The 21,922-nt window shown below is 40.2% G+C and overlaps 1 protein-coding gene across 10 annotated transcripts in view; it reads right to left on the reverse strand.

Moving 5' to 3' along the window:
* The window catches only part of CHL1 (cell adhesion molecule L1 like), a 152,002-nt gene extending 133,458 nt beyond the window's left edge, over positions 1-18,544 (reverse strand). For 3 of the 10 annotated variants that reach the window (XM_019536623.1, XM_019536627.1, XM_019536622.1), the window contains exons 1-2: positions 18,090-18,542; positions 9,476-9,554 (exon numbers count right to left, since the gene is read on the reverse strand). The gene's annotated coding sequence lies outside the window, so the exon portion shown is untranslated. Of the gene's footprint in view, positions 1-9,475; positions 9,555-15,039; positions 15,158-18,089 lie in introns of those variants that run through there. The other 7 variants (XM_019536625.1, XM_019536631.1, XM_019536624.1 and 4 more) reach the window with 4 other exon arrangements.
* Positions 18,545-21,922: the final 3,378 nt, after the last annotated feature.

Consider the following 21,922-nt stretch of genomic DNA (forward strand, 5'->3'; position numbering starts at 1 on the left):
GGTAATTACAATCCGTTACAATCTCAGTTTACAATCCATTACAATCTCAGATGAAATGCATGCTAAATAGCTCATGCAACAAGGCTCTTTCCTAATTGCTTACCTAATGGACAGAAAGGAAACCTAGGACATCCACTGAAAATCTTCCTTAGGGGGCAGTCCACATAGTTTCAACGTGGATCCATTTCCTTCAAAAACTCATCCCTTTAAGTTTCACAGCCTTATAATTAGCTGTTTTGATCCAGTTAATTAGAAGCTTCCAATCTCATCCTTTTAAGACAAGTGTGTTTAGAAGGTTGGTGGAAGGCAGTGAGCTAATGCAATTGACTCTCTTTGCTCATTAAAGTTGGGTTCAAATATGAATGTAGAGACAACTGTGAGCAGAGGGGAAACCAGAAAGGTTAAGGCACAAAATGAGCTCCAGCTAGCAAGGAACATAAAAGATGAAGAAAAGTGCACTTAATGGAGAATAAGAGCAAATCATGGATGACAGAGAAGGCTGAAATATTTAGCTGTTGTCCTCATGAAAAAGGTTCATTCTAACCAACTAATTATCACAGTTCATTTCAACAAAAAGGGCCCTGTTAGGAAAAGAACAGTTTAAAGGATTCTTAGAAAAGTTAGATTGTTCAAGTCAGCAGGGCCTGATGAAATCTACCCTGCAATACTTAAGGAAGTAGCCAAAGTCATCTCTAAACATTTAGTAATGGTGAAAAATGGAAGACCTGTGGAATTCAGCTTAATCACAAAGATACTAGAACAATTTTTGAGCAATCAATTTGTAAGCACCTGGAGAAAAAATTGGTGATAAATGGCCACCATGGATGTGTTAAGAACAAAATCCTGTCAAAGCAATCTCATTTCCTTCTTTGACTGGGTAACTGGCCTAGCAGATAGGAAGGAAGCAATAGATGTGATATATCTTGATGTTATAAAGTCTTCGGATATATTCTCGTCGCATTTCTCTAAATGAGGATAAGAAGTTTTGTGTGAAACTGCTACAAGATGGGTTCGTATCTAGTTCAAAAACCACACTCAAGGAATAGCTATCAATGTTATCACTTCGATACTATCAAGCTGTGAGGACAGGTCAAGTGAAGCTTCCATTTAGGAAAGGGGGAAAATGAATGTATATTTATAGGAAGCAGTTCTAGAGAAAAGGATCTAGGAATTATAGTGGATCAAAAACAAAATAGTGCATGGTAAAATTAATATGAGCTAAAGTGATGTTAACCATATGATGCTGTTCCAAAAATGGGATATAAGATACGGCACCAATACTGAATACAGTGAGACAATTATCTCCCATCTCAGCTGAAGAACTGAGTCCAGTTCAAGGCCAGTGTTTCCAAGCTGGAGTGAATCCAGAGATGAGCAACAAGAGGTTTAGAGAATATGACCACGGAAGAAAGGCATAAAGATTTATTTTTGTGTTTTCTTATAAAATAGGAGCGAGAGGGGGAGGGACAGAGGGAGGGAAGACTAGGAGGGGCATTAGCGGTGTAACAGTCTTCAAGTATTTAAAAGGTTGTTATAACGACGATAGTAATCAGTTGTTCTCCCTCCACCAAGGGTAGGACTAGAAGCAAGTGATTTAATTTGTGCCATGGGGCACATGGCAGTTTAGGTGTCAGGAAAGATTTCCATAACTCTAAGGAGAACTGACTAATAGAACAGGTTTTGTCTAGGGAAGCTGGTGAATCCTTATCTCTGGAGGTTTTTATAAGAACAGATTAGTAAAAGAGAAGAAAAAAAAGTCTTTCTGGGCTAGCCTTGGTATATGTGATACGGCCTCATAGCTTGCTCTGGGGTAGACTAGATGACCTCCTGAGGTCCTTTCTAGAGAGAGATTTCTATGCTTTCAGTCACAAAAGCTAGGAAGCAAGTCTTAGTTAATTGACATTGCCTCTAGTACAAAACATACCACAAAAACATCATATAATTTAGCACTACTGGCTGTATCCATCCAGCACAGTGCTAGTTTTGTAATGTAGCAGGTGTTGTATGGGTCAGATCAGAGCTATATTAGTAGAGCTCAATGTCTGAAAGTTTGCACAGCACATGTCTAAAAACATTTTCCTTTAATCAGTGCTGCCCATCTCCACGTTCCTAAGAGTTATGTTCAGACAAAAGCGGGGAGGGGGAGGAGAAAGAAAAAGGAAAGAATAAGTTTCATCTTCATTTTTGTGTCCTTGAAGCTAATACGCATAAACAAGAGCAATAAGGCATGTCTCACAAGGCCTGCTTTGATGTATATTCTTTCCATTATCCTGTCTTTTGTTTGGTTCAAAGGTAATGCACTTTGATGTTTATATACTATTACCATTGGCATACTTGTGGGAAGAAATATTAGGCTTTGATCACAAGCTTTAGGTTGATATAGTCATTGTTTGATTAGTTACTTGCCTTGTGAGTATTGTATCTGTTTGGGAGCCTTACCTTTAATCCATTCAATTGTTTTATACACCAATTTATATGCTTTGTTTCTAGGGCATGAATGTTTAAAGACTGGTTTTGTTCAATAGCAGCGTTCTCCCCCCCCCCACCTAAAAATTGATTTATGTTAAAATTTTGGTGTACTTATGAACGGCCTTTCTTTGGAATTTTCCATTAACATGGCCTGCTCTGTATCTCCTTAGGGCAAAAAGCCACTTAATGGAGGGTATGTAATTGGCTTTCTTCATTGTATTTTCCTCCCCTGATTCGTGTTGCATATTCTTACAGATTTTTTTTTCCTCTCGCTTAACCAATACGTTCCATTATCCCATCTGGTAAATGTAAAGACAGACATTCTGATTTCAGTATCAAAATAGGATTGCGGGTTTCAATTTACTGAAATAACACAGAGACTTTAATGATATTTGTTTCACCTGTTTTTGGCTTTTATATTTTTATGATCTTCCCCTAACATCTTTTTTATGTATTCGATTCATAGCATCCTAGCAATCTAATCTACTCTCTTTGCCTATCTATGCATCTCTAGATAGGAACGGAAGAGATGCATGAAATAATGGGAACAACAAATGTATTCTATACTCTGATAACTAGGAGATGCATCAAAATTGGTTATTATTAGCAACAATGTTATATCAAAGACAAAAAGACTTTAAAACAGATTCTATATGACATCAAAAACTGGATGGCTCGGGGTGCAAATAACAGACTAAAGAGCCCTTTGTACAAAGGTCATCAATTCGAACTGTAATGTCACTTGATGGGGAGGCTAGTGATCTTGCTCTAGTTTTTAAGAGAAGCTGCTTTCATTACCCCAGAATTCATCACCACAATTGATGCTAACTCCCCTTTTTTGACACACAACTGACCAGGACTGAACTGATCTCAGTGGCCACATCCAGACAAGTGCGTTTCCCTGGGGACAAGCAGCAGCAGTACACCTTGTGCCACTGCTACTTGTCCTCGGGGAATGCCAGTGCCATGTGTGCCCCTGAATGCGGCAGGTTACCCCGGGTTGGGTAGGGGAGGCTGGGGCCAGCAACTGTGCTGGGTCCTAGCAGCCTTGGGAGCAGCGACTGCAGTGCTCCTGCCGCAGGGAACCTGGCTGGCAGCTGGAGTGTGGCTCCGGCCAGCCAGGCTCCAGTTTGGGGCAGCATGTACCGCTACCAAGTGCGCGATTGCGCTTTTTTTCAGCATGGGTTTTTTTTACCCCAGAATCTCCTCAGGTCAAGAAAACCCCTCCGTTTGCCAAGGAGCTGTGCAGGGAATGCCTGCATGTGCAGTGTATGGTGCTGCAGACATACCATGTATTCATACCATCTGGACGTGGCCACTGGTTCCTTCAGCAGACCTGGGGAGGTGAAGCGAGGGAAGCTCACACTGATGATGTCCGGTCCATTATTGTTTTGTAGATCAGGACATTCACTTGCCACGCTGGACAATTTCCTTTTACAACTGGCCCGTGTCAAATTAAGGCTGAGAGTACTTCCAAATTATTCAAGGATCAAATATTTAGGCCTACACTTGCCAGTAAATAAGCCAGGCCCTAAATTGTGCGATTTTACAAGCCAACTAAAGAATAAGTCTTGGAATGCGGACCAATGTAATGCCTCTTGTCCCAAAATAATGCTTTATACAATTTGTCACTGCTACAATGCTTGTATGATGCAAATTACTGATAAGATCCTTTATGTTGTCCCTTAGTTTGGTATTTTGTAATGAATGAGGCTTTTTATTCTTTAGGAAAAGCACTCTCTGTGTCAAATTTTCAAAGACCTTCCAAAAACACACCCTCAACAAATTCTCTCTTTCATGTTTCTGATAGGCATAAACCAGCGTTTGCACATAGAGATTCAGTACTTCTGTAAATGCAAAAATCCTGCTTCCAGGTGTGTTCATGAAGTCTGGGACTAAGTGCAGACATTTGGGGAGGCTAGGTTATATTAAAAATGGCCACCTGACCTAAGATAAGTCAGGAGAGGGGAATTAGTGGGGAAGGGTCAGGGAGATTGGGGAAGAGGAAGGATTGGGGATCTGCACAGGGCAGGCAACATCCATGGGAAGGACTGGGGGATCAGGCAGGGTCTGCAGGGGGTTGCTGGGGTCTGGGAGGATTTGGCAGGAATAGGGGGCTCACAGGGTCTGCAAAGGGTCTTGCAGGTGGACCAGGGGCTATTTTTAACTGCCCCCGCATTGTTCCTACCCCTCTCCCCCCACCAATACCAGTACTTCTTTAGTTCCTGGCAGCAGCAGATGCTGATAAAACTGGCACTCGAGTGGTTTACAGGATGGGAGGTTGGTGGAGGTGTGGGGGGCAGCAAAGGGCCCAGGGGCTAAGACTAGCCTGGTGCCAGGGTGACAGGTAGGAAAAGTACAGCCCTGGGTCTGGGGCGAGCGGATGGGCCTTCCCAGAGCTGGGGCTGCCACAGGTAACTATACTGAAGTGCCATGCACCAATCTAACCTAGATCGATTAAGTTTGAGTGTACATCGATCCAGGTCTATCTTAGATCACGTTCTGCCAGTTTGTAAAAGGTCGGTGCATATGGTATGGGTTTAGATTGATTTCTGATTGCTGAGACCAGGCCTAAGTGTAAGGTCAGCACCTGGGTGAACTTAGTTAGATCAGGCAGCCTAACAGGCAAATTTAAATCTTCAGAACTACTGTCATATTAGCCTAGAGATACCTAATTTACCTAACCACCTAAATTTCCACCAGTAAACTCTTCTCAATGCTGAATGGTGCCTACAGGATTGGATCGTGCCAAAAACACAAAAAAAACCAAAGCAAAACAAGAGAAGCAGTGAGGTGGTAGTGGTGATGGCCTTATCCAACTAGCCCTATAGTTAGAGCCTTGGGATGTGGAAGACCCAGCTTCAAATCTTTCATCTACCCAATTCACAGCAACAGCATATTCTAAGTTGCAGCTCTCCCAGTTCCTCCCGTTGAAGCTGCTACATTTTGTAAAACCTATTTCAATATTGCTTGGAACACTGACTGCAATCCAGTGAATTGGTCTAGAGTTTCTCTCAATCAAATCTAGTGATTCTCAATCTTTTGAGACTTGAGGTACCCTTCCACGGATCCAAGGCACCTCTCAGAAAATACCAGCTCTTAGTTTTCACTTAATTTTTTACTACAGGAAAATAACGGAGCCATTCTTCTGTTGCAAAGAACTCAAAAAGATCACACCAGGTCAGAATGCTTTAACACTGTGGATTCCTATTTGAAATCTGTTTTTATCTTATGAATGATGTTTGCACACCTAACAGCGCTAACATTGTATGGCATCCTGCAGAAAGGGTTTCAAGTCACCCCAGGGTGCCACAGTACCTTGGTTGAGAATCACCGATCTATTCTAATGACTAATCAGTCCTGTACCAAATAAGGGAGACACAATCACTTCTTCCTCACTGTGTGAGGAAGAGCTGATCCAGCAGATAGGTTTATAAAATGAATTTTATATCAGGCCCTGCAAAAAAGATGAAAGGGCAATTACTTTGGCCATTCAGTTTTTATCACTGTTCTATCACTGTTCTCCTGGTAGAAACCAAAAGCATATAGATGTTCATTCTCTTTCTCCAAGACAAATAAGGCTGTTCCAGGAGAAAAATAATCCAACTCCAACCAAGAAGAAATTACACCTGGGAGAGATGATATAGTTGGGGATGGACCTGGTCTGAGCAGGGGGCTGAACTAGATGGCCTGCTGAGGCCCCTTCCAACCTTCATTTTCTGTTATTCCCTATGATTCAGAAACATTTGCACATTTTCTCATGGCCTAACTCCTTCCAGGGATCAGGAGGAGTGGAGCCAGGGGAAAACGCCCCATTCCATCCTGAGACCAGGTTTATGCTGGTCTAGAGAAAGTACAGGGAGCAGCTACTCCTGCTACAGGGACAATAGTTTTGTTCAAAGAGGCTCTTCCTGGGTCCTATCAGGAGATGCCATGATCCAAAGTGCAGAAGTGTAGCCTTAAGCATATTTTGAAGTGTGTAAGATTCTTGAGGACATCAGCTGAGATCTTTATCCCACATGATGCACCTCATTGAGGTCAACTGCGTAGATAAATGTGTAAAGATCTTACTAGAGAGTTTTTCCCTTAATGCATTATTAATACATTTATTATTACAGTTATTATAACCTTTATGGATGGCATTGAAGTTCAATTTTTCCTACACCAGCTAATGATTTTAATGAGCCATTTCAGCGCCCAAAACCAGAACTAGACACTTTTTAGCCAAGCTGTTTGGATTTTTCAGCCAGTAGAAAAGGACACATCAAGACATTGTCTCTATAAATAGATGTACATGAATCATGCCTTGAATTCTAAAGAATACAGATGAATAGTAACTTCTAAACTGGCAACTGCAAACGTTTATTAATTGCCAGTTGAAAATGAAGAGAGTCATGAACTCTGAATAAAAGAAAACTCTTGTAATCACATATTCTTTCAGTTATACGGCAATGAAAACTCCATTATGATTCTAGTATGCCATAAATGAAGAGAAATCAGAAAAAGTAGAGAACATGCATAAGCACACTTATCAGCTGTGGCAGCGTTTTATAATGTATGTGAGCTTGAGTTTGAACCGCCGTATGAATGACTAGACCAGGGTTCATTCTGTGGTCACACAAGAGAAAAGGGCCACTAGACAAATTTGTGGAGTGAGAAACTATTAAGCACAATGTCGAGAATGTGAATATAAACATCAGCAGATGAAAATAAAGAAGAGAGAGAAGGAAAGTGGAACATACCCTAAAGACACAGGTTTCAGACATTCGTGGCCAAGTTGGCTAACTTTGTGTAGACAGTCAAGTTAGGCATAGCTCCTATTACTCAACACCTTGAAGTATCTGAACTACATTTAAGGTCACACATTGTTCTGCTCCAGCATTCCTAATATTAATAGCTTACAACTTTGACTTGAGAAAGTGAAATATTTAGAACAGTCCACTTTGTGACCTACTTGATATTTGGGCACATTCTGAGAGGGAAAATGTACCGTTCACACAATTTTTAGAATGAGGCCAGGAAGGATATTCTGAATTTTTAAAATGAGGTCAGGAACATTTTCTCACCATAAAGGCAAAAGCAGGATTTTTCACTCGTTGTTCACGCATAACTAAAACAGGGCTGATTTTGCCCCTTCCCAGTGGCTGGTCATGAATGAGTGCTAGTTTCCAGAAAAACAAAGGAAGTTAACTTTCACAGCTGAGTCCTATATTGATAATGAACTGGACTGAAACAAAGAATTGGGTATCCAGATTCAGATAGCATCTGCACCTCACGGTTTGGTTATTTGGGATCTTTCACTTCTAATGTATGGCTTGACAAGAGTTACTGGTGGGAAGGCAAATCAACTGTTTGTCAAAAGTGAATCAAATGATAAATATTTGGCTCTTTTGGTTGAATGTTGCTTTGTCTTTTTAAAAGCATGGATTTATCAGCACCTCTGGCCACTTTATAATTCACTAGAATAAGTGAAGTAAGTTCACACCAGATAAGTAAGAATCTTTTGAGCTCTTGTCTTTCTGCGTTCTTTTTTGTGTTAAATGAAAGCTGCAAGGCTGAATAAAAGGCACTCCCAATAAATGGTAAATCAACAGAAAGTAAATAATGAGAATGCTATGAAGGTTTTTAACCACAGAACTCCTCTTAACATGCTTGGGAGCTGCATGTTTAAGCCCCATACTCAAAAAAATCAATTCCCCCTTCTATTCCAATAGAAATCTGGCACAAACATTGAATAAAACACCCACTTCCTGACAGTGTGAATATTTTCTTCACTAGCACATTTAGCTGTACTAAGGTACCTAGACAGTTAGATCCTTTAGTAACAATGTATTCCAGAAAATCCTAAAACAGATAAATACTTCTGTCACTTTAAAACCTTCTTTAACAAGACTATAGTTGTCGGCAGTGCCATCACTAGGGGTATGTTTTTTACTCTTTTTGTTTCCATATGCCGCAGAAGTCTTTTAAAAAATGTAATCCCAAATGCAGAACATTATTTCCACTATTTTCAGATATTCAAGAGAATGCATATATATCACCCATTGGCTGACGTGACCATTATCACCATTAGAGGGGAGAACTAAACAGTTCTATGGGAGTAATCGGAATACAATAGTTATGGACCTCAGCCAGCCAAACTTACAGAAGGATTTGCTTTACACAGGGCACGTCTACACGTGAAATTAATTTGATGCAATAAATTCTGGTGCAGTTCACACCAAAGTTTATTTATTGTCCCAGGCGCAGTGTTAACACGCATGCTTGGGACTGCAGCATGTTGAGCTGGGGTGGCACAGCCCTGGCTGGCAGGGGATCACTGGGGTCAGCCTGCCAGCCCAGAGCTACTCCTGCCTGGCTCAATGGGCCATGGAGGGGCTGGCTGTGCCGTGAGGGTGCTCCAGTGCAGGGCTAGCTGGCAGGAAGTCCCACACTGTAGCCCCTTTGCACCCTAGCCAGCCCCAGTCACCATCGACATGTGTTGCGTGGTGGAGTAAATAACTGCCAGCAGTACTTGTGTTGAGCAGTACTATCCTATGGCAGAGTGAATTAGTTTACCTAACAGCACCACTCATGTAGATGGTGACACTTTACTGCGGAGCTAATTAGGCAACTCTGCAGCAAGCATCCCGTGTCGATACATCCACTAAAAACTACCTTAACTAATTAGAAGTCACAAAAAATGGAATCCAAGCTCAAATCAGAGCTATTTTCTTAGGGCTGAATGATCTAGTCAGTCAAAACAGTCTGATGCAGACTGACAGGAAGAAACCTGTCAGACTTGGAAGGCATACCAATGCTTTTTGGTTATCTTGAATTATATGCTATTTATGCACATCTTTATGCTTATCTAATTTATGCAGGTATTGAATGCATGAGAGATTGTTTTAATTATGTTAGAGTCATAGATTTGGTGGATAAGTTTGACTGACCTACTTATTTATTTCAAGACTTTATATGTTCAAAATTAATACTTAAAAAGGAAAAAAATAATACATTTTCTAACCATTAAATGCAGCTCCACCTTCATCAATTCCTGGTCAGTCTTCATACGTGTGAATCATTTTGCGCACTTCTTACAGCATCTAGAAAAAAAAAACAAAGTTATAGTTTGAGTAATCAACAAGAAGTCCCGCTCACATAAATGTGACAGCCTTCATATTTGCATACAGGCAGTCTGCATACCTATGGAGCATCGTTGTTCTTGACCTGTTTCTCCAGATCAATGAACACATCTCCAAACTCATCCTCTTTTCCCCTTCCATTTTCCTTAGAGGTTTTCCATGTCACTGCAGAAGCAACATGGTCCAGTAAAGAGAGATCTGGACTGCAGCCAGGAGGCCTAGCTACTAATTCTGGTTCAGACACTAAGATGATCCTGGTGCCTTTGGTCAAGTCATTTAACTTTCTGTGTTTCCAATTCCATCCTTTATCTCCCTAGTCTATTTTGATTGCGAGACTCTTTGTGGTAGGGAATCTCTCTTGTTTTTATATGATACCCAATAGAAAAGAGCTTGTTTTCATTGGGACCTCTAGATCCTATGGTACAAGTTTAAAAAAAAAATCAAAATGATGGCAGCGCATTTCAAATCATGAGATAAATGTATGGCTTTTTTTTCTTTTGATCCCATCAAAATCTGTACCCTGAGAATGTTATGGAATGTTAAATATGACTTGTCACAAAAGCATAACAGGTAAATCGAGAAAAAACATACTGAAATAATTAGTCCAAAGTAGTCTTACTGAATTTTACTCATGCAACAGACTGAATCAAAAATAAAATCACGCACATGTTGACAAAAGTGGTTTCCATTGCTCATCAAGAATAGCCTCGGTAAAGTATCTAACATCATCTAATTCATGATATTTACCAGTACTGGTAGAAATACAAACCAGATTTTACCGATCCTCAGTTATCTCAGTTATCCCAAATAGAAAAACCTTTCATTCATGTTAATACTATTGGAAAGATGTATTTTTAATCAAGATTTTGTACCAGTCACTGCAAAAGGCAATTTTTTTTTAAGTTTATAACTTTTAATGTTTTTAAAGCTGGCAGTGCTTCAAAATGATAGTAAAGAATGGTTTGGGAGACCTGTGATCTTCTGCCTATGACAAAGCACCGGAAATGATATCGTTCCTGTCTCTTCTACTGGAGTCCAGTAATCTGGTACATCCTTGAAATGTTTTTCCCCTTTAAATTAATACATTAAAAATGCTATAAAAAACCTTGTTCAAGGAGAACACACTAAGGGAGTATGTCTTCGCTGTTTTCTTTAACCACGTTTTCTTTATTCTAAGCTCTTCATCTCTCTCTCCATCTAATTCCTGTTTCGCATTTCTCTGCTAGGGTCCCCAACACGGAAGTTACTACTGGATTCTTTGTGAAGCTTGCAAACTCTGTTTAGAGAGATGAAACAATTATAATGCTTAAAGCGAAAGTTGAAGGTCAGGGGTTCAGCTGAATCTGATGCACCTGTTTAGTCTGTCCACGCTCACCTGCAGTAAATGGAAGATAAACCACACTTGTTTATGGCCTGTTTCAATGGGGTTCAGATTATTGTGGCTTAGCCTCACCCACAACAGGAAAGATTAAAGTTGTAATGGATCAATTGAAACATGCTCCCACGTGGTAAATTGTCCCTATACCCCTTTATAGCACTGCAATTGTTTTGCCTGCGCACGCATCTGATGCCGTGAACTTGGGTTCACAAAGGCTTGTAGTCTATCTATATTTTATTTAGTTAGTTTGTAAAGGTGCATTTCTCCCCTGCCTCACATAAACATGGGTAACTACCTCTCTACACACTATGAGCCAGATTCACTGCTTTGTACCCTTTGGCACGCCGGGCTGCCTTTACCCCTCCCATCTCTAACACATCACCTTTCAGTGTGATTTACTTTCAGGAATCTCTGTATGAATCCAAGATACTCCATGTGATGTCTTCAGGGAATAGGGGTGATAAAGAGAAATTCAGCTCGCCTATTTTCTTTCCTGTCGCTACTTGATAATCTCTTTATCTGGACTCACTCTGGCAGAGTTACAGACAGACTTATTTCCCCACAGACAAACCCTGCCCCTTTTCTCTAACGCACATGCGTTAGCACTTCAAAATGAAGCTACTTTTTAAAATAGCTGTTTGCTTCTTTGATATGTATAGTCAGATTTTGTATTAAGGACACGTTCACAGTGCACACATATGCACTTCAAAGCAGAAGTTGGTTCTCTCTCTGTCTAGCTCGCCTTTTGGGGGGCATTGGGGATTCCTGAGAAGACGTATTTTACATTTTCTGATACATTATGGTCCTAGTTCTAAGCCTACGAATGAAGTTTGTTTGTCCTTTAATCATACTAAGACTTCACTCCTTATAGTCAATGAAAGGTTTGATTTTTAAACCAAAGTTACAGCCTCTATTGTTTATGGGCAATTTTTTCAGAAGCATCAACGTGACTTCATGAATCTTAAGTTTCATTTCCAGCAGTAACTAGTCCTTCAAAACTAAAAGCCCAATTGTTTTAGTGAAGGTATTAACCCAAAAAGGCCTTAATTAGTGGTGAAATGAGGTGGACATTTGATAATTTTTGGCCATATAGCAGTAATACAACTTGCTGGAGTTCTCACTGTACAAAGCCAGGGGCCAGCTGACTTCATCTGGCATAAACCAGTTAAGTCAACAGAGCTACCGTGTTTTTTGCCATTTCAGGATCTGGCCTAACATTTTTGAAGAGGTGCATTTTGGCATAAGACAGTACGGACTCAAGGCGGGTCTACCCATCCCATTGGGCAATCTGTTGAACTGGAATATAAATACTGAAATTTTATGAAAGAGAAAAGATCCTTTGAAATACTAACACTGCACAGCTAGCAACCAGAATGGGGCTGGTTTAGCCTCATGCCTGACTATAGGTACACAGAAGCCAAGACCACAAGGGATTATTGTTACATCGTCTTGTCTGAACTTTTGCCATTACAATTCACCTAGTTATCTCAGGCAGGACTCCCATAAATTGAATGTGGACCAAAAATTATCTTCCAGACAGATGCAGTCTTACTCTTAAGATATCAAAAGATGGAAAATGGAAAATCCTTTGCTAAGGATTTGTAGGTTTGTTTGTTTTAAAATCATTATCTACCTTGTGACTCGCCACGGGGAAGTCCGACTGTCTCCTATCAAGCATGTCAGTTAAAGTCTTTATAAACGCTTTCCCTCCTTTATAATTAAGACCCAGGCCAATCAATCAAGCTTTAAACTAGGGTCATCCGTGACAATACCTAGAGAGAACACAGAGCTGACAGAAAAGGGTAGGGAACGGTAATACAACTCCATAGGCGTGCTCACTTCTGCAAAAGGAAAATCTAAATTGATTTGCCGATGAAAAGAAGGGTAAAAGGAAGAAGGACTGAAGTTATCAAGACCCTGTAAAGGATAAATGTAAATTATATGACAGAGGGAAGGAGTTTCTTAAAGCGGTAATAGAGACTGCTTCTTAACATTTTCTACATCTAGAGACATCAGCAGGATAAGGTTGGAGACATTTTCAGCAGCCGCATGATATTTATTACAAAAATAGTGCATGGGGCCAACTGCGACTGGGTCCCCATTGTGCTACGTATAATATAGAGAAAGTAAGGAACAATCCTTATCCTGAAGACCTTAAATCTTTACCATAAAGGACAGCTCTTTAATAGTGCTGCACTGATTTAAAAGAGCTGCACCAAACTATAGCTGCTAAGGATCCAGGCCAAAGACTTTTTGAGGCTACCGAGAATCAGGCAGGGGTGACTGGTGCCTCCTGAGTCTGTGTTGGGGGGGCAATTTGTGGGTGGGCCCAGGGGCAAGCCAAAAGCCCCATATCCATTCCTATACTTCTGTACCATAGCTTAGCGCCTTCCGCCCACAACACACCGCCAGCCCATGTAGCAAAAAAACTGCTCCGTCATAAGTGGTGCTGAGTCAGGAGGCCAATCTCGCGGGGGGGGCATATGCCCCCCTTCTACCAATCGCTTGTGGCATCAGGCATCTGAGAATCAGCCCCATTGTGGAATTTAGCTTAACCATTACTGACCACAACTCACCTCAACCTCTCTGTGAATCTAGAAGCTCTTCATGGAAGAGGAGACTGTTTATTAAACTGTTTAGTTGGGGAAAAGATCCAAGTTCCTGGCAATATTAGAAAGAGAATACCTGTCTGGAGCAAAGAATTAATCATCCTTGCATGGACTTCCTTTGTAACATGAAGGTAGAAATGACATCCTGTGATCTGTTTCTGAGACTTTTCGGTGTGGAGTGATAGTTTGCCTAGGAATGCACCGCTGTCAGTCCCCCAGGGCTCCTTGGTGATGGTTATCAGGCAGGCACAGGCAGGCTATTTTCCCCCACTAAGGAAATGATGCCCTATCTAAATAAATAAGCTGCTTGAGTTTAGAAGTCAAGTACAGTGTCTGTTGCACAGACGGCTAAAGGAGATGATTTGTGAGAATCTGTGCTATGCGCTCATGGTTCGTAAATGGGGCGAGGAGGGTTGTTATTACTCTAAGTGTTTATTGGGTGTAGAAGTAGCCATGTGGCCAACTCTGAATTGCAGTGAATTTGCAGCTGCAAAGAAATCCAAACGATTGCACTTAGTATCATAGCAGAAAGGGCAGCATTACTGACACAGCGGTACTGGTAGGAACTGCTGTTTCCTACATTGTGCTAAAACCTTGCCCTGCTCTTTGGTTGTTTGAACCCTGGATGCTGAAACTAAAAATACATACATAGAGACCTACACAGTTTAGATTTGGATTTCTCATTTGTGTGAGGTATGTTGTGGCCAGGTAAGCACTTCTAAGTGGTCAAATGTACCCATTCATGGATTAAATCAAAACAGGAAATACAAATTAAAAACCTTTCCCCTAGTCTCTTCTTTGCCTTCATGAATGGGTGTGTGTTTAAATGCATTCTACCACTGCTTCTTTTGCTTCCTGCTTTGTAATAATTTTTTTAAGTCGAGTAGCCTCACGACTTCCAAAAGGTTAGAAGGATTAGATCTGTTTGCTAGTGGGGAAATGAGGTTTTATTCATGTCAGCTGCTCCTTTGCTGAATGTGATTCTGAATTCCAGCTGAGCTATGCTTAGTACAAAAACAGAAAAAGATGGGGGAGAAACTCTGAAAACATGGGAAATGCCACAATGGCTTAAAGCTACCTATCTGTGAGCCTCCACTACTGCTGCTGTCAGTTAAAGCAGTCTAAATACTGTGACCCTAGCTACTTCTGGTCACATAGAGCAGTGGTCTCCAAACTTTTTTGATCGCGCAGCCCTATCAGGAAAAAATTTTTGAGCACGTACCCCCCAATATAAGTATATTTATATTCGCACACCCCTATCAGTAAAAAAATTTTGAGCACGGACCCCCAATATATGTATATTTATATAAATATACATATAAATAGAAGTTCTAATATTTTCTTCCCACACCCCAATGGAGCGTCTTGCGCACACCCCACTTTGGAGACCACTGACATAGAGGACCTGAAGAATGGCACTGTTGTCACTACATATTCTTAAGTAATTTTCTGTACTGACCACCCCTTAGTTTGCTTGAGCCACATCACAGGTGGCGTAATAGTTGCCTGTCTCTGCCTCCTTGAGTTTCCTTCAAAAGCTATTGCATTGTACTGCAGAGAAGAGCAGACACATTCTAGTTCACAAACTGTGATATATAGACTTGATTTCCTACACTTTCATTTCAAGGTTTGAAGGTTGTTTTGTTGTGGACAGTGGAAATTTGGAGCCCGCTGAGCAAATCTAAGACACCTTATGAAAAAGAAATCTCTGTCATTGCTTCATTTTGGTTGTTTGTTCAACTGTGAGTAATGTGACTATATTTCATATTTCTTACTCATCTCTGAAAACAGCTGGGAGACCAGCCACAGAAAGCTAACAATGAAGGGCGATGTATTATCGCTGCTATGGGCAATGCTGTTCCTTATGGATGCAGCCATGCAATGGAAATACTGCAGTGTCGCACTGTCCATCAAGGAGCGCCAAGAGCAGACAAAAACCTAATATACAGGTGAAGCACATCCAATGCAATATCCAATGTGGTCCAGGAGAGAAGACCTCCTTTCTGGCCTCTGAGGTAACAGTTTGAGGATGTAGAAAAGTATCTTTTCCTCTCACCACTTCAGAGCTGTACATAAGGTTCAGGTACAAAGCAGCCTTGTATTACTGAGAAAAATAAGATTTGTCTCAAAAGTATAAAGCATAAGGATGAGAAATGGGGAGATGTGGACACATGAGCTGTTCTCTTTCAGTAACCCACCCACTCACCTGCCTCTTCTCACCCAGTCTCCTGAGGACATACTATAATGGAGACACAGGAGCTTTTGCAACTTGTATGCCTTACAGAAGGAGAGGAGGACAAAATCTTTCAGACCTTACTTGGGCAAATTCCCACTGATTTTAGTAAGAGTAATGAATGAGGAGTGCCTGACATCTGCATATTAAACACAGACATTTTGGGGGCAGGGGATTTGTCAATGATTTATTAACCAACTTGGAAAAGCAGCGAAGCATCATATGAATAAACCATAGTGCTTTTGAAAGGTTAATGTCCTTAAAATGACAAAGTATTTTAGCAGGTTTCTGGATACCACATAAGAAATGTAAGTGCACTAGTGAGTATTTTGCGATGGTGTCCAGACTAATTCAGAAGCTATGAAATTAATATATAGACAGGAAAAATGGGCTAGGAAGACAGGGCTCTTCTTAACTATTAACATAAAAACCTAGTGCTGGCTGTTAAAAAAATAATTTTCCCATTTCCAGCATGAATGCCAAATATGACCTAGCTGCAGGAGTACTGACAGTTGCCAATACAATGGTAACTTTGTCATTTTAAAAAAATACTGTGGGTATTTATTCTTTAATAAGGGATAAGAGTTATCTTTATAGAAATGAAAAATAAACACATTGATTTCAGTTTATATATACTGTGTAAACAGCAATGGCAAATTGTTCTTCATAATTGCAAGCTCAGGAGAAAAAATAATTTGAGTTTTATCCTAGATGCATGTAATCACTTCTGCACAAATGGCTAATTCTGAAGGAATATAATGTCACTGCTACAACTTAGTTCTTTTTAAATGATGTTCTTGACCCAATTCTTCTTTTACAATTAAGTTTGGCCAATCAGTTCCCCAGGAGCAGAATCTCATTTAGAAAAAGTCTGTAAACCTGTCTACATTTGGGCCCTCACTTTCCATTTCAAATCTGATAATTATTTTTCTCAGCGCTATAGATTTAATGTGGAAACTACTTTCCAGAACCAACATTTTGGCCAAATACTCTATTTCGTGGTTAAAAAAACATGCTATTTTGATTCCCCCTTCCCTCCCAACCCAGACCTACCATAAATATTTCAATATTTGCATTGTCTACAACACATGCTTATAGTCATTAAGGTTTCTTCATGCTATATATGTAACAGTATCATAGATCACTGTAATGGTTCAGGAGTTAAACCCAGTGCTTTGACATGTGCACATATTGACTTTAAATTTCAGTGAACAACAACGGATAGTGTCCCTTGGGGAAAACTGAGTAGTAGGAATCACGGGTGTCAATATTTACCTCTTAGGTCACTAAATCCTGATAGTCAATAAATCAGGAAATCTCAGCTCTCAGTGTCGGAGTAATCTGGTTGTACCTTAGGGTAGAATTTGGTATACTTATTATCTGCTTATAAGTTAGAATGATTTTGCATTTGAAGTCCCCATGATGTACAGAACTTTTCCATTCAATTTTAATAACATACCAACCCATAAGTCATTGCAATTGCTATTACTTTGCTATCACCTCTCCTTGGACTCTTTGTACATAAACTGCATGCAAATTGAACAGTTTGCATTTTCCTTTATGTGTCAGAAAGAGGCTTTCCCCTGAGCTGGTAATGCGGCATCTTATGGATCTATCTACTACAGCTTTATATGACAAGTTAAAACACAAATTTTTCTGTGCATTCATATTCATAATGCTGGGATTTCAGAGAAGGCCACCATCAGAAAATGCAATTTAATCCTGTCTTTTGAGAATTAAAATTGGTTTTCAATTATTAAAAACTAATAAAACTGTTCACCAATTAAAAACTATATGCTAAAAATAAAGTCATGAACAGGTATTCTGAAGGAGATGCTCAAATTGCATAAATCAGCATAGCTTCATTGGCATTTCTCCTGACACAAATTCAGGAAAAAGTTAAAAAAGCATTTTCTAACCTTTTAAAAATAACTAAGCACATAAACGCAACTCCTTTTATGATGGTCTTTTCTTCTTTCAGAACACAGACGTTACTTCAAGACAACTAATTTCAAACCTGTTCTATAATAGCCCTGAAACATCTTCACACTACCCATGCATGTGAATTTCCATATGTTTTAAACTCAATGTATGCTTTAAACTCAACATATCCTTAAGTACTTTTCTGTACTGTAGCCCCATAGGCAAAACCTCACAAATACACATTTCTAATGGTAGAGTTAGAGTACTCCATTACAAGCAGGTAAGCTGTCTGTCCACAGTACAAGTTCAAAACCTCCCAACCCCGTTCAAGAAAGGATAATGATCCACATTACTTTCAAAAGATGTTTCCACTGATGTTAACGTGTTTTCCCCTCACTTGTTTTGATCAAAGGGCATTCAGTTGTAAGGAACAATTTGTAAGTAATTATTTTAAGTTCGTGCAATGTTCTCAAAGGCCAAAAAAAAAAATCCATACATATTTGAAAGGCATTCAGCTGTAGGTTAAAGAGCATCAGAGTCTATGAGAATGCCAATTAGAGCCAGCTGAAACCTGACTGACCTGCCATGACACCAAGATACGTATTTGAACTTGGTTTCTCACGAATGAGCATTTTCCTTCTGTGCAGAAAGCTGGTTTGGAAACTTCCCACTGTGACGGCGCTGCATGCCAGGATCATGATCCAAATATAACTATCGCAAAATATTAATGCCCAAACAGAATATCAATAAAAATCACTGGTGTAGGAGGAAGACCTTAGCTGGCCTTTTTACACATTGCACTTTGAGTTGCTCAAATGTTGACTGGCGTTAGTGCTAGCTTGAGTTTAGACCAGTCACACCTTAAGGTGAACACCCTTCTCTGATTGTCCCCCACCAGCCCAGCTGTGCCTTGCCACTAGCGGGCTGGCAAGGCGGGGCCTAATAAAGAACTACAGCCGTGATTTGTCACTATAGGTCTGGTAAGCCAGGACAGGCTCCCCCTATTCCAGGCTCCCTGCTGTGTCCTCTCCCTCCCCCACAAGACCCCACTCCTGGACCTGCCCATGCCTGTGACTTGGCTAGGCAGCACATGCTCTGCAGGCTGTTTGCACAGAGCTGCAACCCTGGGGGCGGGAAGGTCACACCCCTGGGGGCAAGAGGGTGAGTTGCCTTGTTGCCAGAACTCAGGGTTCAGCAGGAGCACAGTTCAGGAGCTGGAAAGTCTGTGCACACAGAACTGAAGGGTGGGGAAAGGGACACAGCACTTTGGGATACTGGAGGCCTGCAACTTATTGGGCCTCATCTGTGGGGAGCAGCCCCACAATAATGGAACATGAGCTGGGTAACACAGATCAGAGATCAACCTGCCTTGGAGTGGCGTAACTTTAAGCCGCCTAAAATATGCTTAAAACTAGTTTCAGGTATTAATGTACAGACAATCCAGGGGTCCAGGAGCCACCTAAAATTAATGTGCAACAAGGCTCAGATTTTCAGCCACTGATACAGGCCTTTTCCCCAACTGCAAATGCAGAATATGAGAGAGAAAGAATGACAAGCATGCATATTTAACAAACTTCAAAAGCAATGAGTTCATTAGTGTTAAATGATAATAAGTAAGTTGTCCTTGAATGATTGGCCATGGTTTAATAAAGCTTGTCTTCAACTTTATTGAAAAAAATGCATTTCAAACATACATTGACAAACTGAAATACAGCAAATTAAGATAAAAATCAATTACTAAGGTATTTATAGATACTGAATAATGTATTCATTATTATTCACTCTCATTACTATTCATTTCCTCACTATCACAGGGAAAACATGTAGGTTGAATGACAGGTTTTAAAATCTAGTTTCTATATAAGAAACCAAAATAGCTGAGGGAAAATTTGGAACTCTGAATTAAAAAAAAAAAAGGATCAATTGTCAAAATCATGTCCTTTGGCATTTAAAAGATCACTAGTCTTCTGTTATTGCATTTCTAACTAATCAAACGGATCTTTTAGATTATTAATCTGAATAATACTTTTTTCTAGGAATGTGTAGGTTTCACTTCAATTCAGCATAGCTGACCTGTAAAACACTTGCATACATATTTTAAGGTACATGCAAAAATATTTTTTCCTAATATTTCATAAAAAAAGATAGCAACTTTTTTTAAATCAATCAAATTAAGGCATAAGGGAAATAGGATAGCTGGTGATAATATGAATTCAGTGACCATTTCTTCCATGGAGATGTTTTTCTCATTTGGCTTGTTAATTACTGCCTGTATCATTCTGGGCATTTGCAAAGGTGGGATTTCACATAGGTTAGAAGGATAAAAGAGACAAGATACATGTTGCCCTACAACTGCTGTGATGGCATGAGTGGTTTTCAATCTATGCATCTAGTCATTGCAATTGTGCCTTCAATTTTCACACACACATATTTAAGATGCATCGGGGGGGAGGGGGCGGAAAAAAATCAGACCCAGAGTACCTGTGGCCCTGATCCTCAACTGATAAATATTAGTACGGTTCCACTGCAATCAAAGCACCTCTGTCTATTTACTCCAACTCAAGCTGTAACCTTAAAAATCTTTATTCTGCCCAATTTCACTGCTAATATAGTCCATTTCCAACATCCATAAAACATCGCTTGCTTTTTTTCAAGGACCAGTAACCAATATTGTCCCATTCCAAGCCATTAGTGCCAGAAACTGAAGTTTTCATTATCTGTATGCCACAGCTTTAGACCCCTTTCCCTACACTTATACATCCCTACACTTAGACGTGTTGGCAGATGCTAAGAAACCTTTTATCAGTTGCAGATCGGGGAGAGACTGGTCTTTTTTCAATGCCAGATCCAACAAAGTCAATAAGCTCTTTGAGGAAATCTCTCTGGGTCTGACCTTCTGGGCAGCCTCCATAGGCCCCAAACTATGGTAAGAGCAGTAGTTCTCCCAGGCGACCTCTTAGTTAAAGATTCAAAAAGAAGACTGTTACCAATTGGCGGCACCAGAAATCTTCCAAGCAGGAATTAATCAGCTTGCAAAGCTTTTACACTCAACTTATCGCTCTCCCAGAGCTCTACATATATTCTTTGTGACCCTGTATTCCTCCACCCCCTTTGATCGTATTATATTGAAGTGGTCTCTTGTTTAATGCTTAAGCAGGACCAACGCATGATAACATCAAAACATAAGAGAACATAAAGAACATGAAAGAATATAAAGTCAATAGCTTGGCTTATCACAATACATAAATAGCCCTAGTTAAAAGCCTTGGTTTTACAGAGCTCCCCTTATGCTCTTACAGAACATAACTAACAAAGCTAAGTACGTTTTTAGAAGCAAATGCTTTCTGAAACTATTGACTAGAACTACCCCTGATTTGCTCTCTCTTTTCTATTTCAGTTTTTGCCCATGAGAGGACAGACAAACAAAGCACCTTTCTTTCCCCTCATCCAACAGCATAATAAGCCAGCAGAGAATCTGGCTTTCAATATTTTGGTTTGGACAGAGGTTAACACACCAGCTGAAAGACGGAATTCAAGAGCCCTAGTGCAAGAAAGCTGCAGAAGGGTGCACAACGCGAGGCCTCTCCCATCTGACTGACGTCATCCTGCCGATAGACTCAAATATTTGGGAACCAGTTCCAAATGCAACTCTGGCAACAAGCCACAGGGAGATGCAAAAGCAAGGTTAACACAGCTTCTACCCCTCCATGCAACACTGATCACAATGAAATAAAAACAGAAACTCACCTTGTATCTTCTTTTTTTGTTTCTTTGATTCCTAAATTTAATCCAAGCTAATATTTAACTTTAAGCCATATGGTAGGTGCTGGAAGCCAGATGGACTGCAGTGTGACATCCACTGTTGAGAATCCATCTCACTCTCCGTTTTCGTACCATTTCTTGGCTGCCTGCACTCATGCTAATCTGTTAAAATTGTTTTGCCCATTCAGAAAGTGACATATCGCTTGTACTCAGTTCTATTATGCATCATCACATTATAAGGATGGCAGCTTCATGACTCACTTAATTATTCTGTTCCTTTGTGTTTCAGACACAATTACATTTTAGGCAGAGATTTATTCTTCCTCACATAAAAATTAGGAGTTGAAATCCATGATTCTCTTGCAGTCAATAGGAATATTTCCACTTGACTTCACTGAGGCCAAGATTTCACTCATGCAGTTTA

This window comes from Crocodylus porosus, unplaced genomic scaffold (genome assembly GCF_001723895.1).
Source record: "Crocodylus porosus isolate Cpor-Errol unplaced genomic scaffold, CroPor_comp1, whole genome shotgun sequence".
Taxonomy (NCBI): domain Eukaryota; kingdom Metazoa; phylum Chordata; order Crocodylia; family Crocodylidae; genus Crocodylus; species Crocodylus porosus.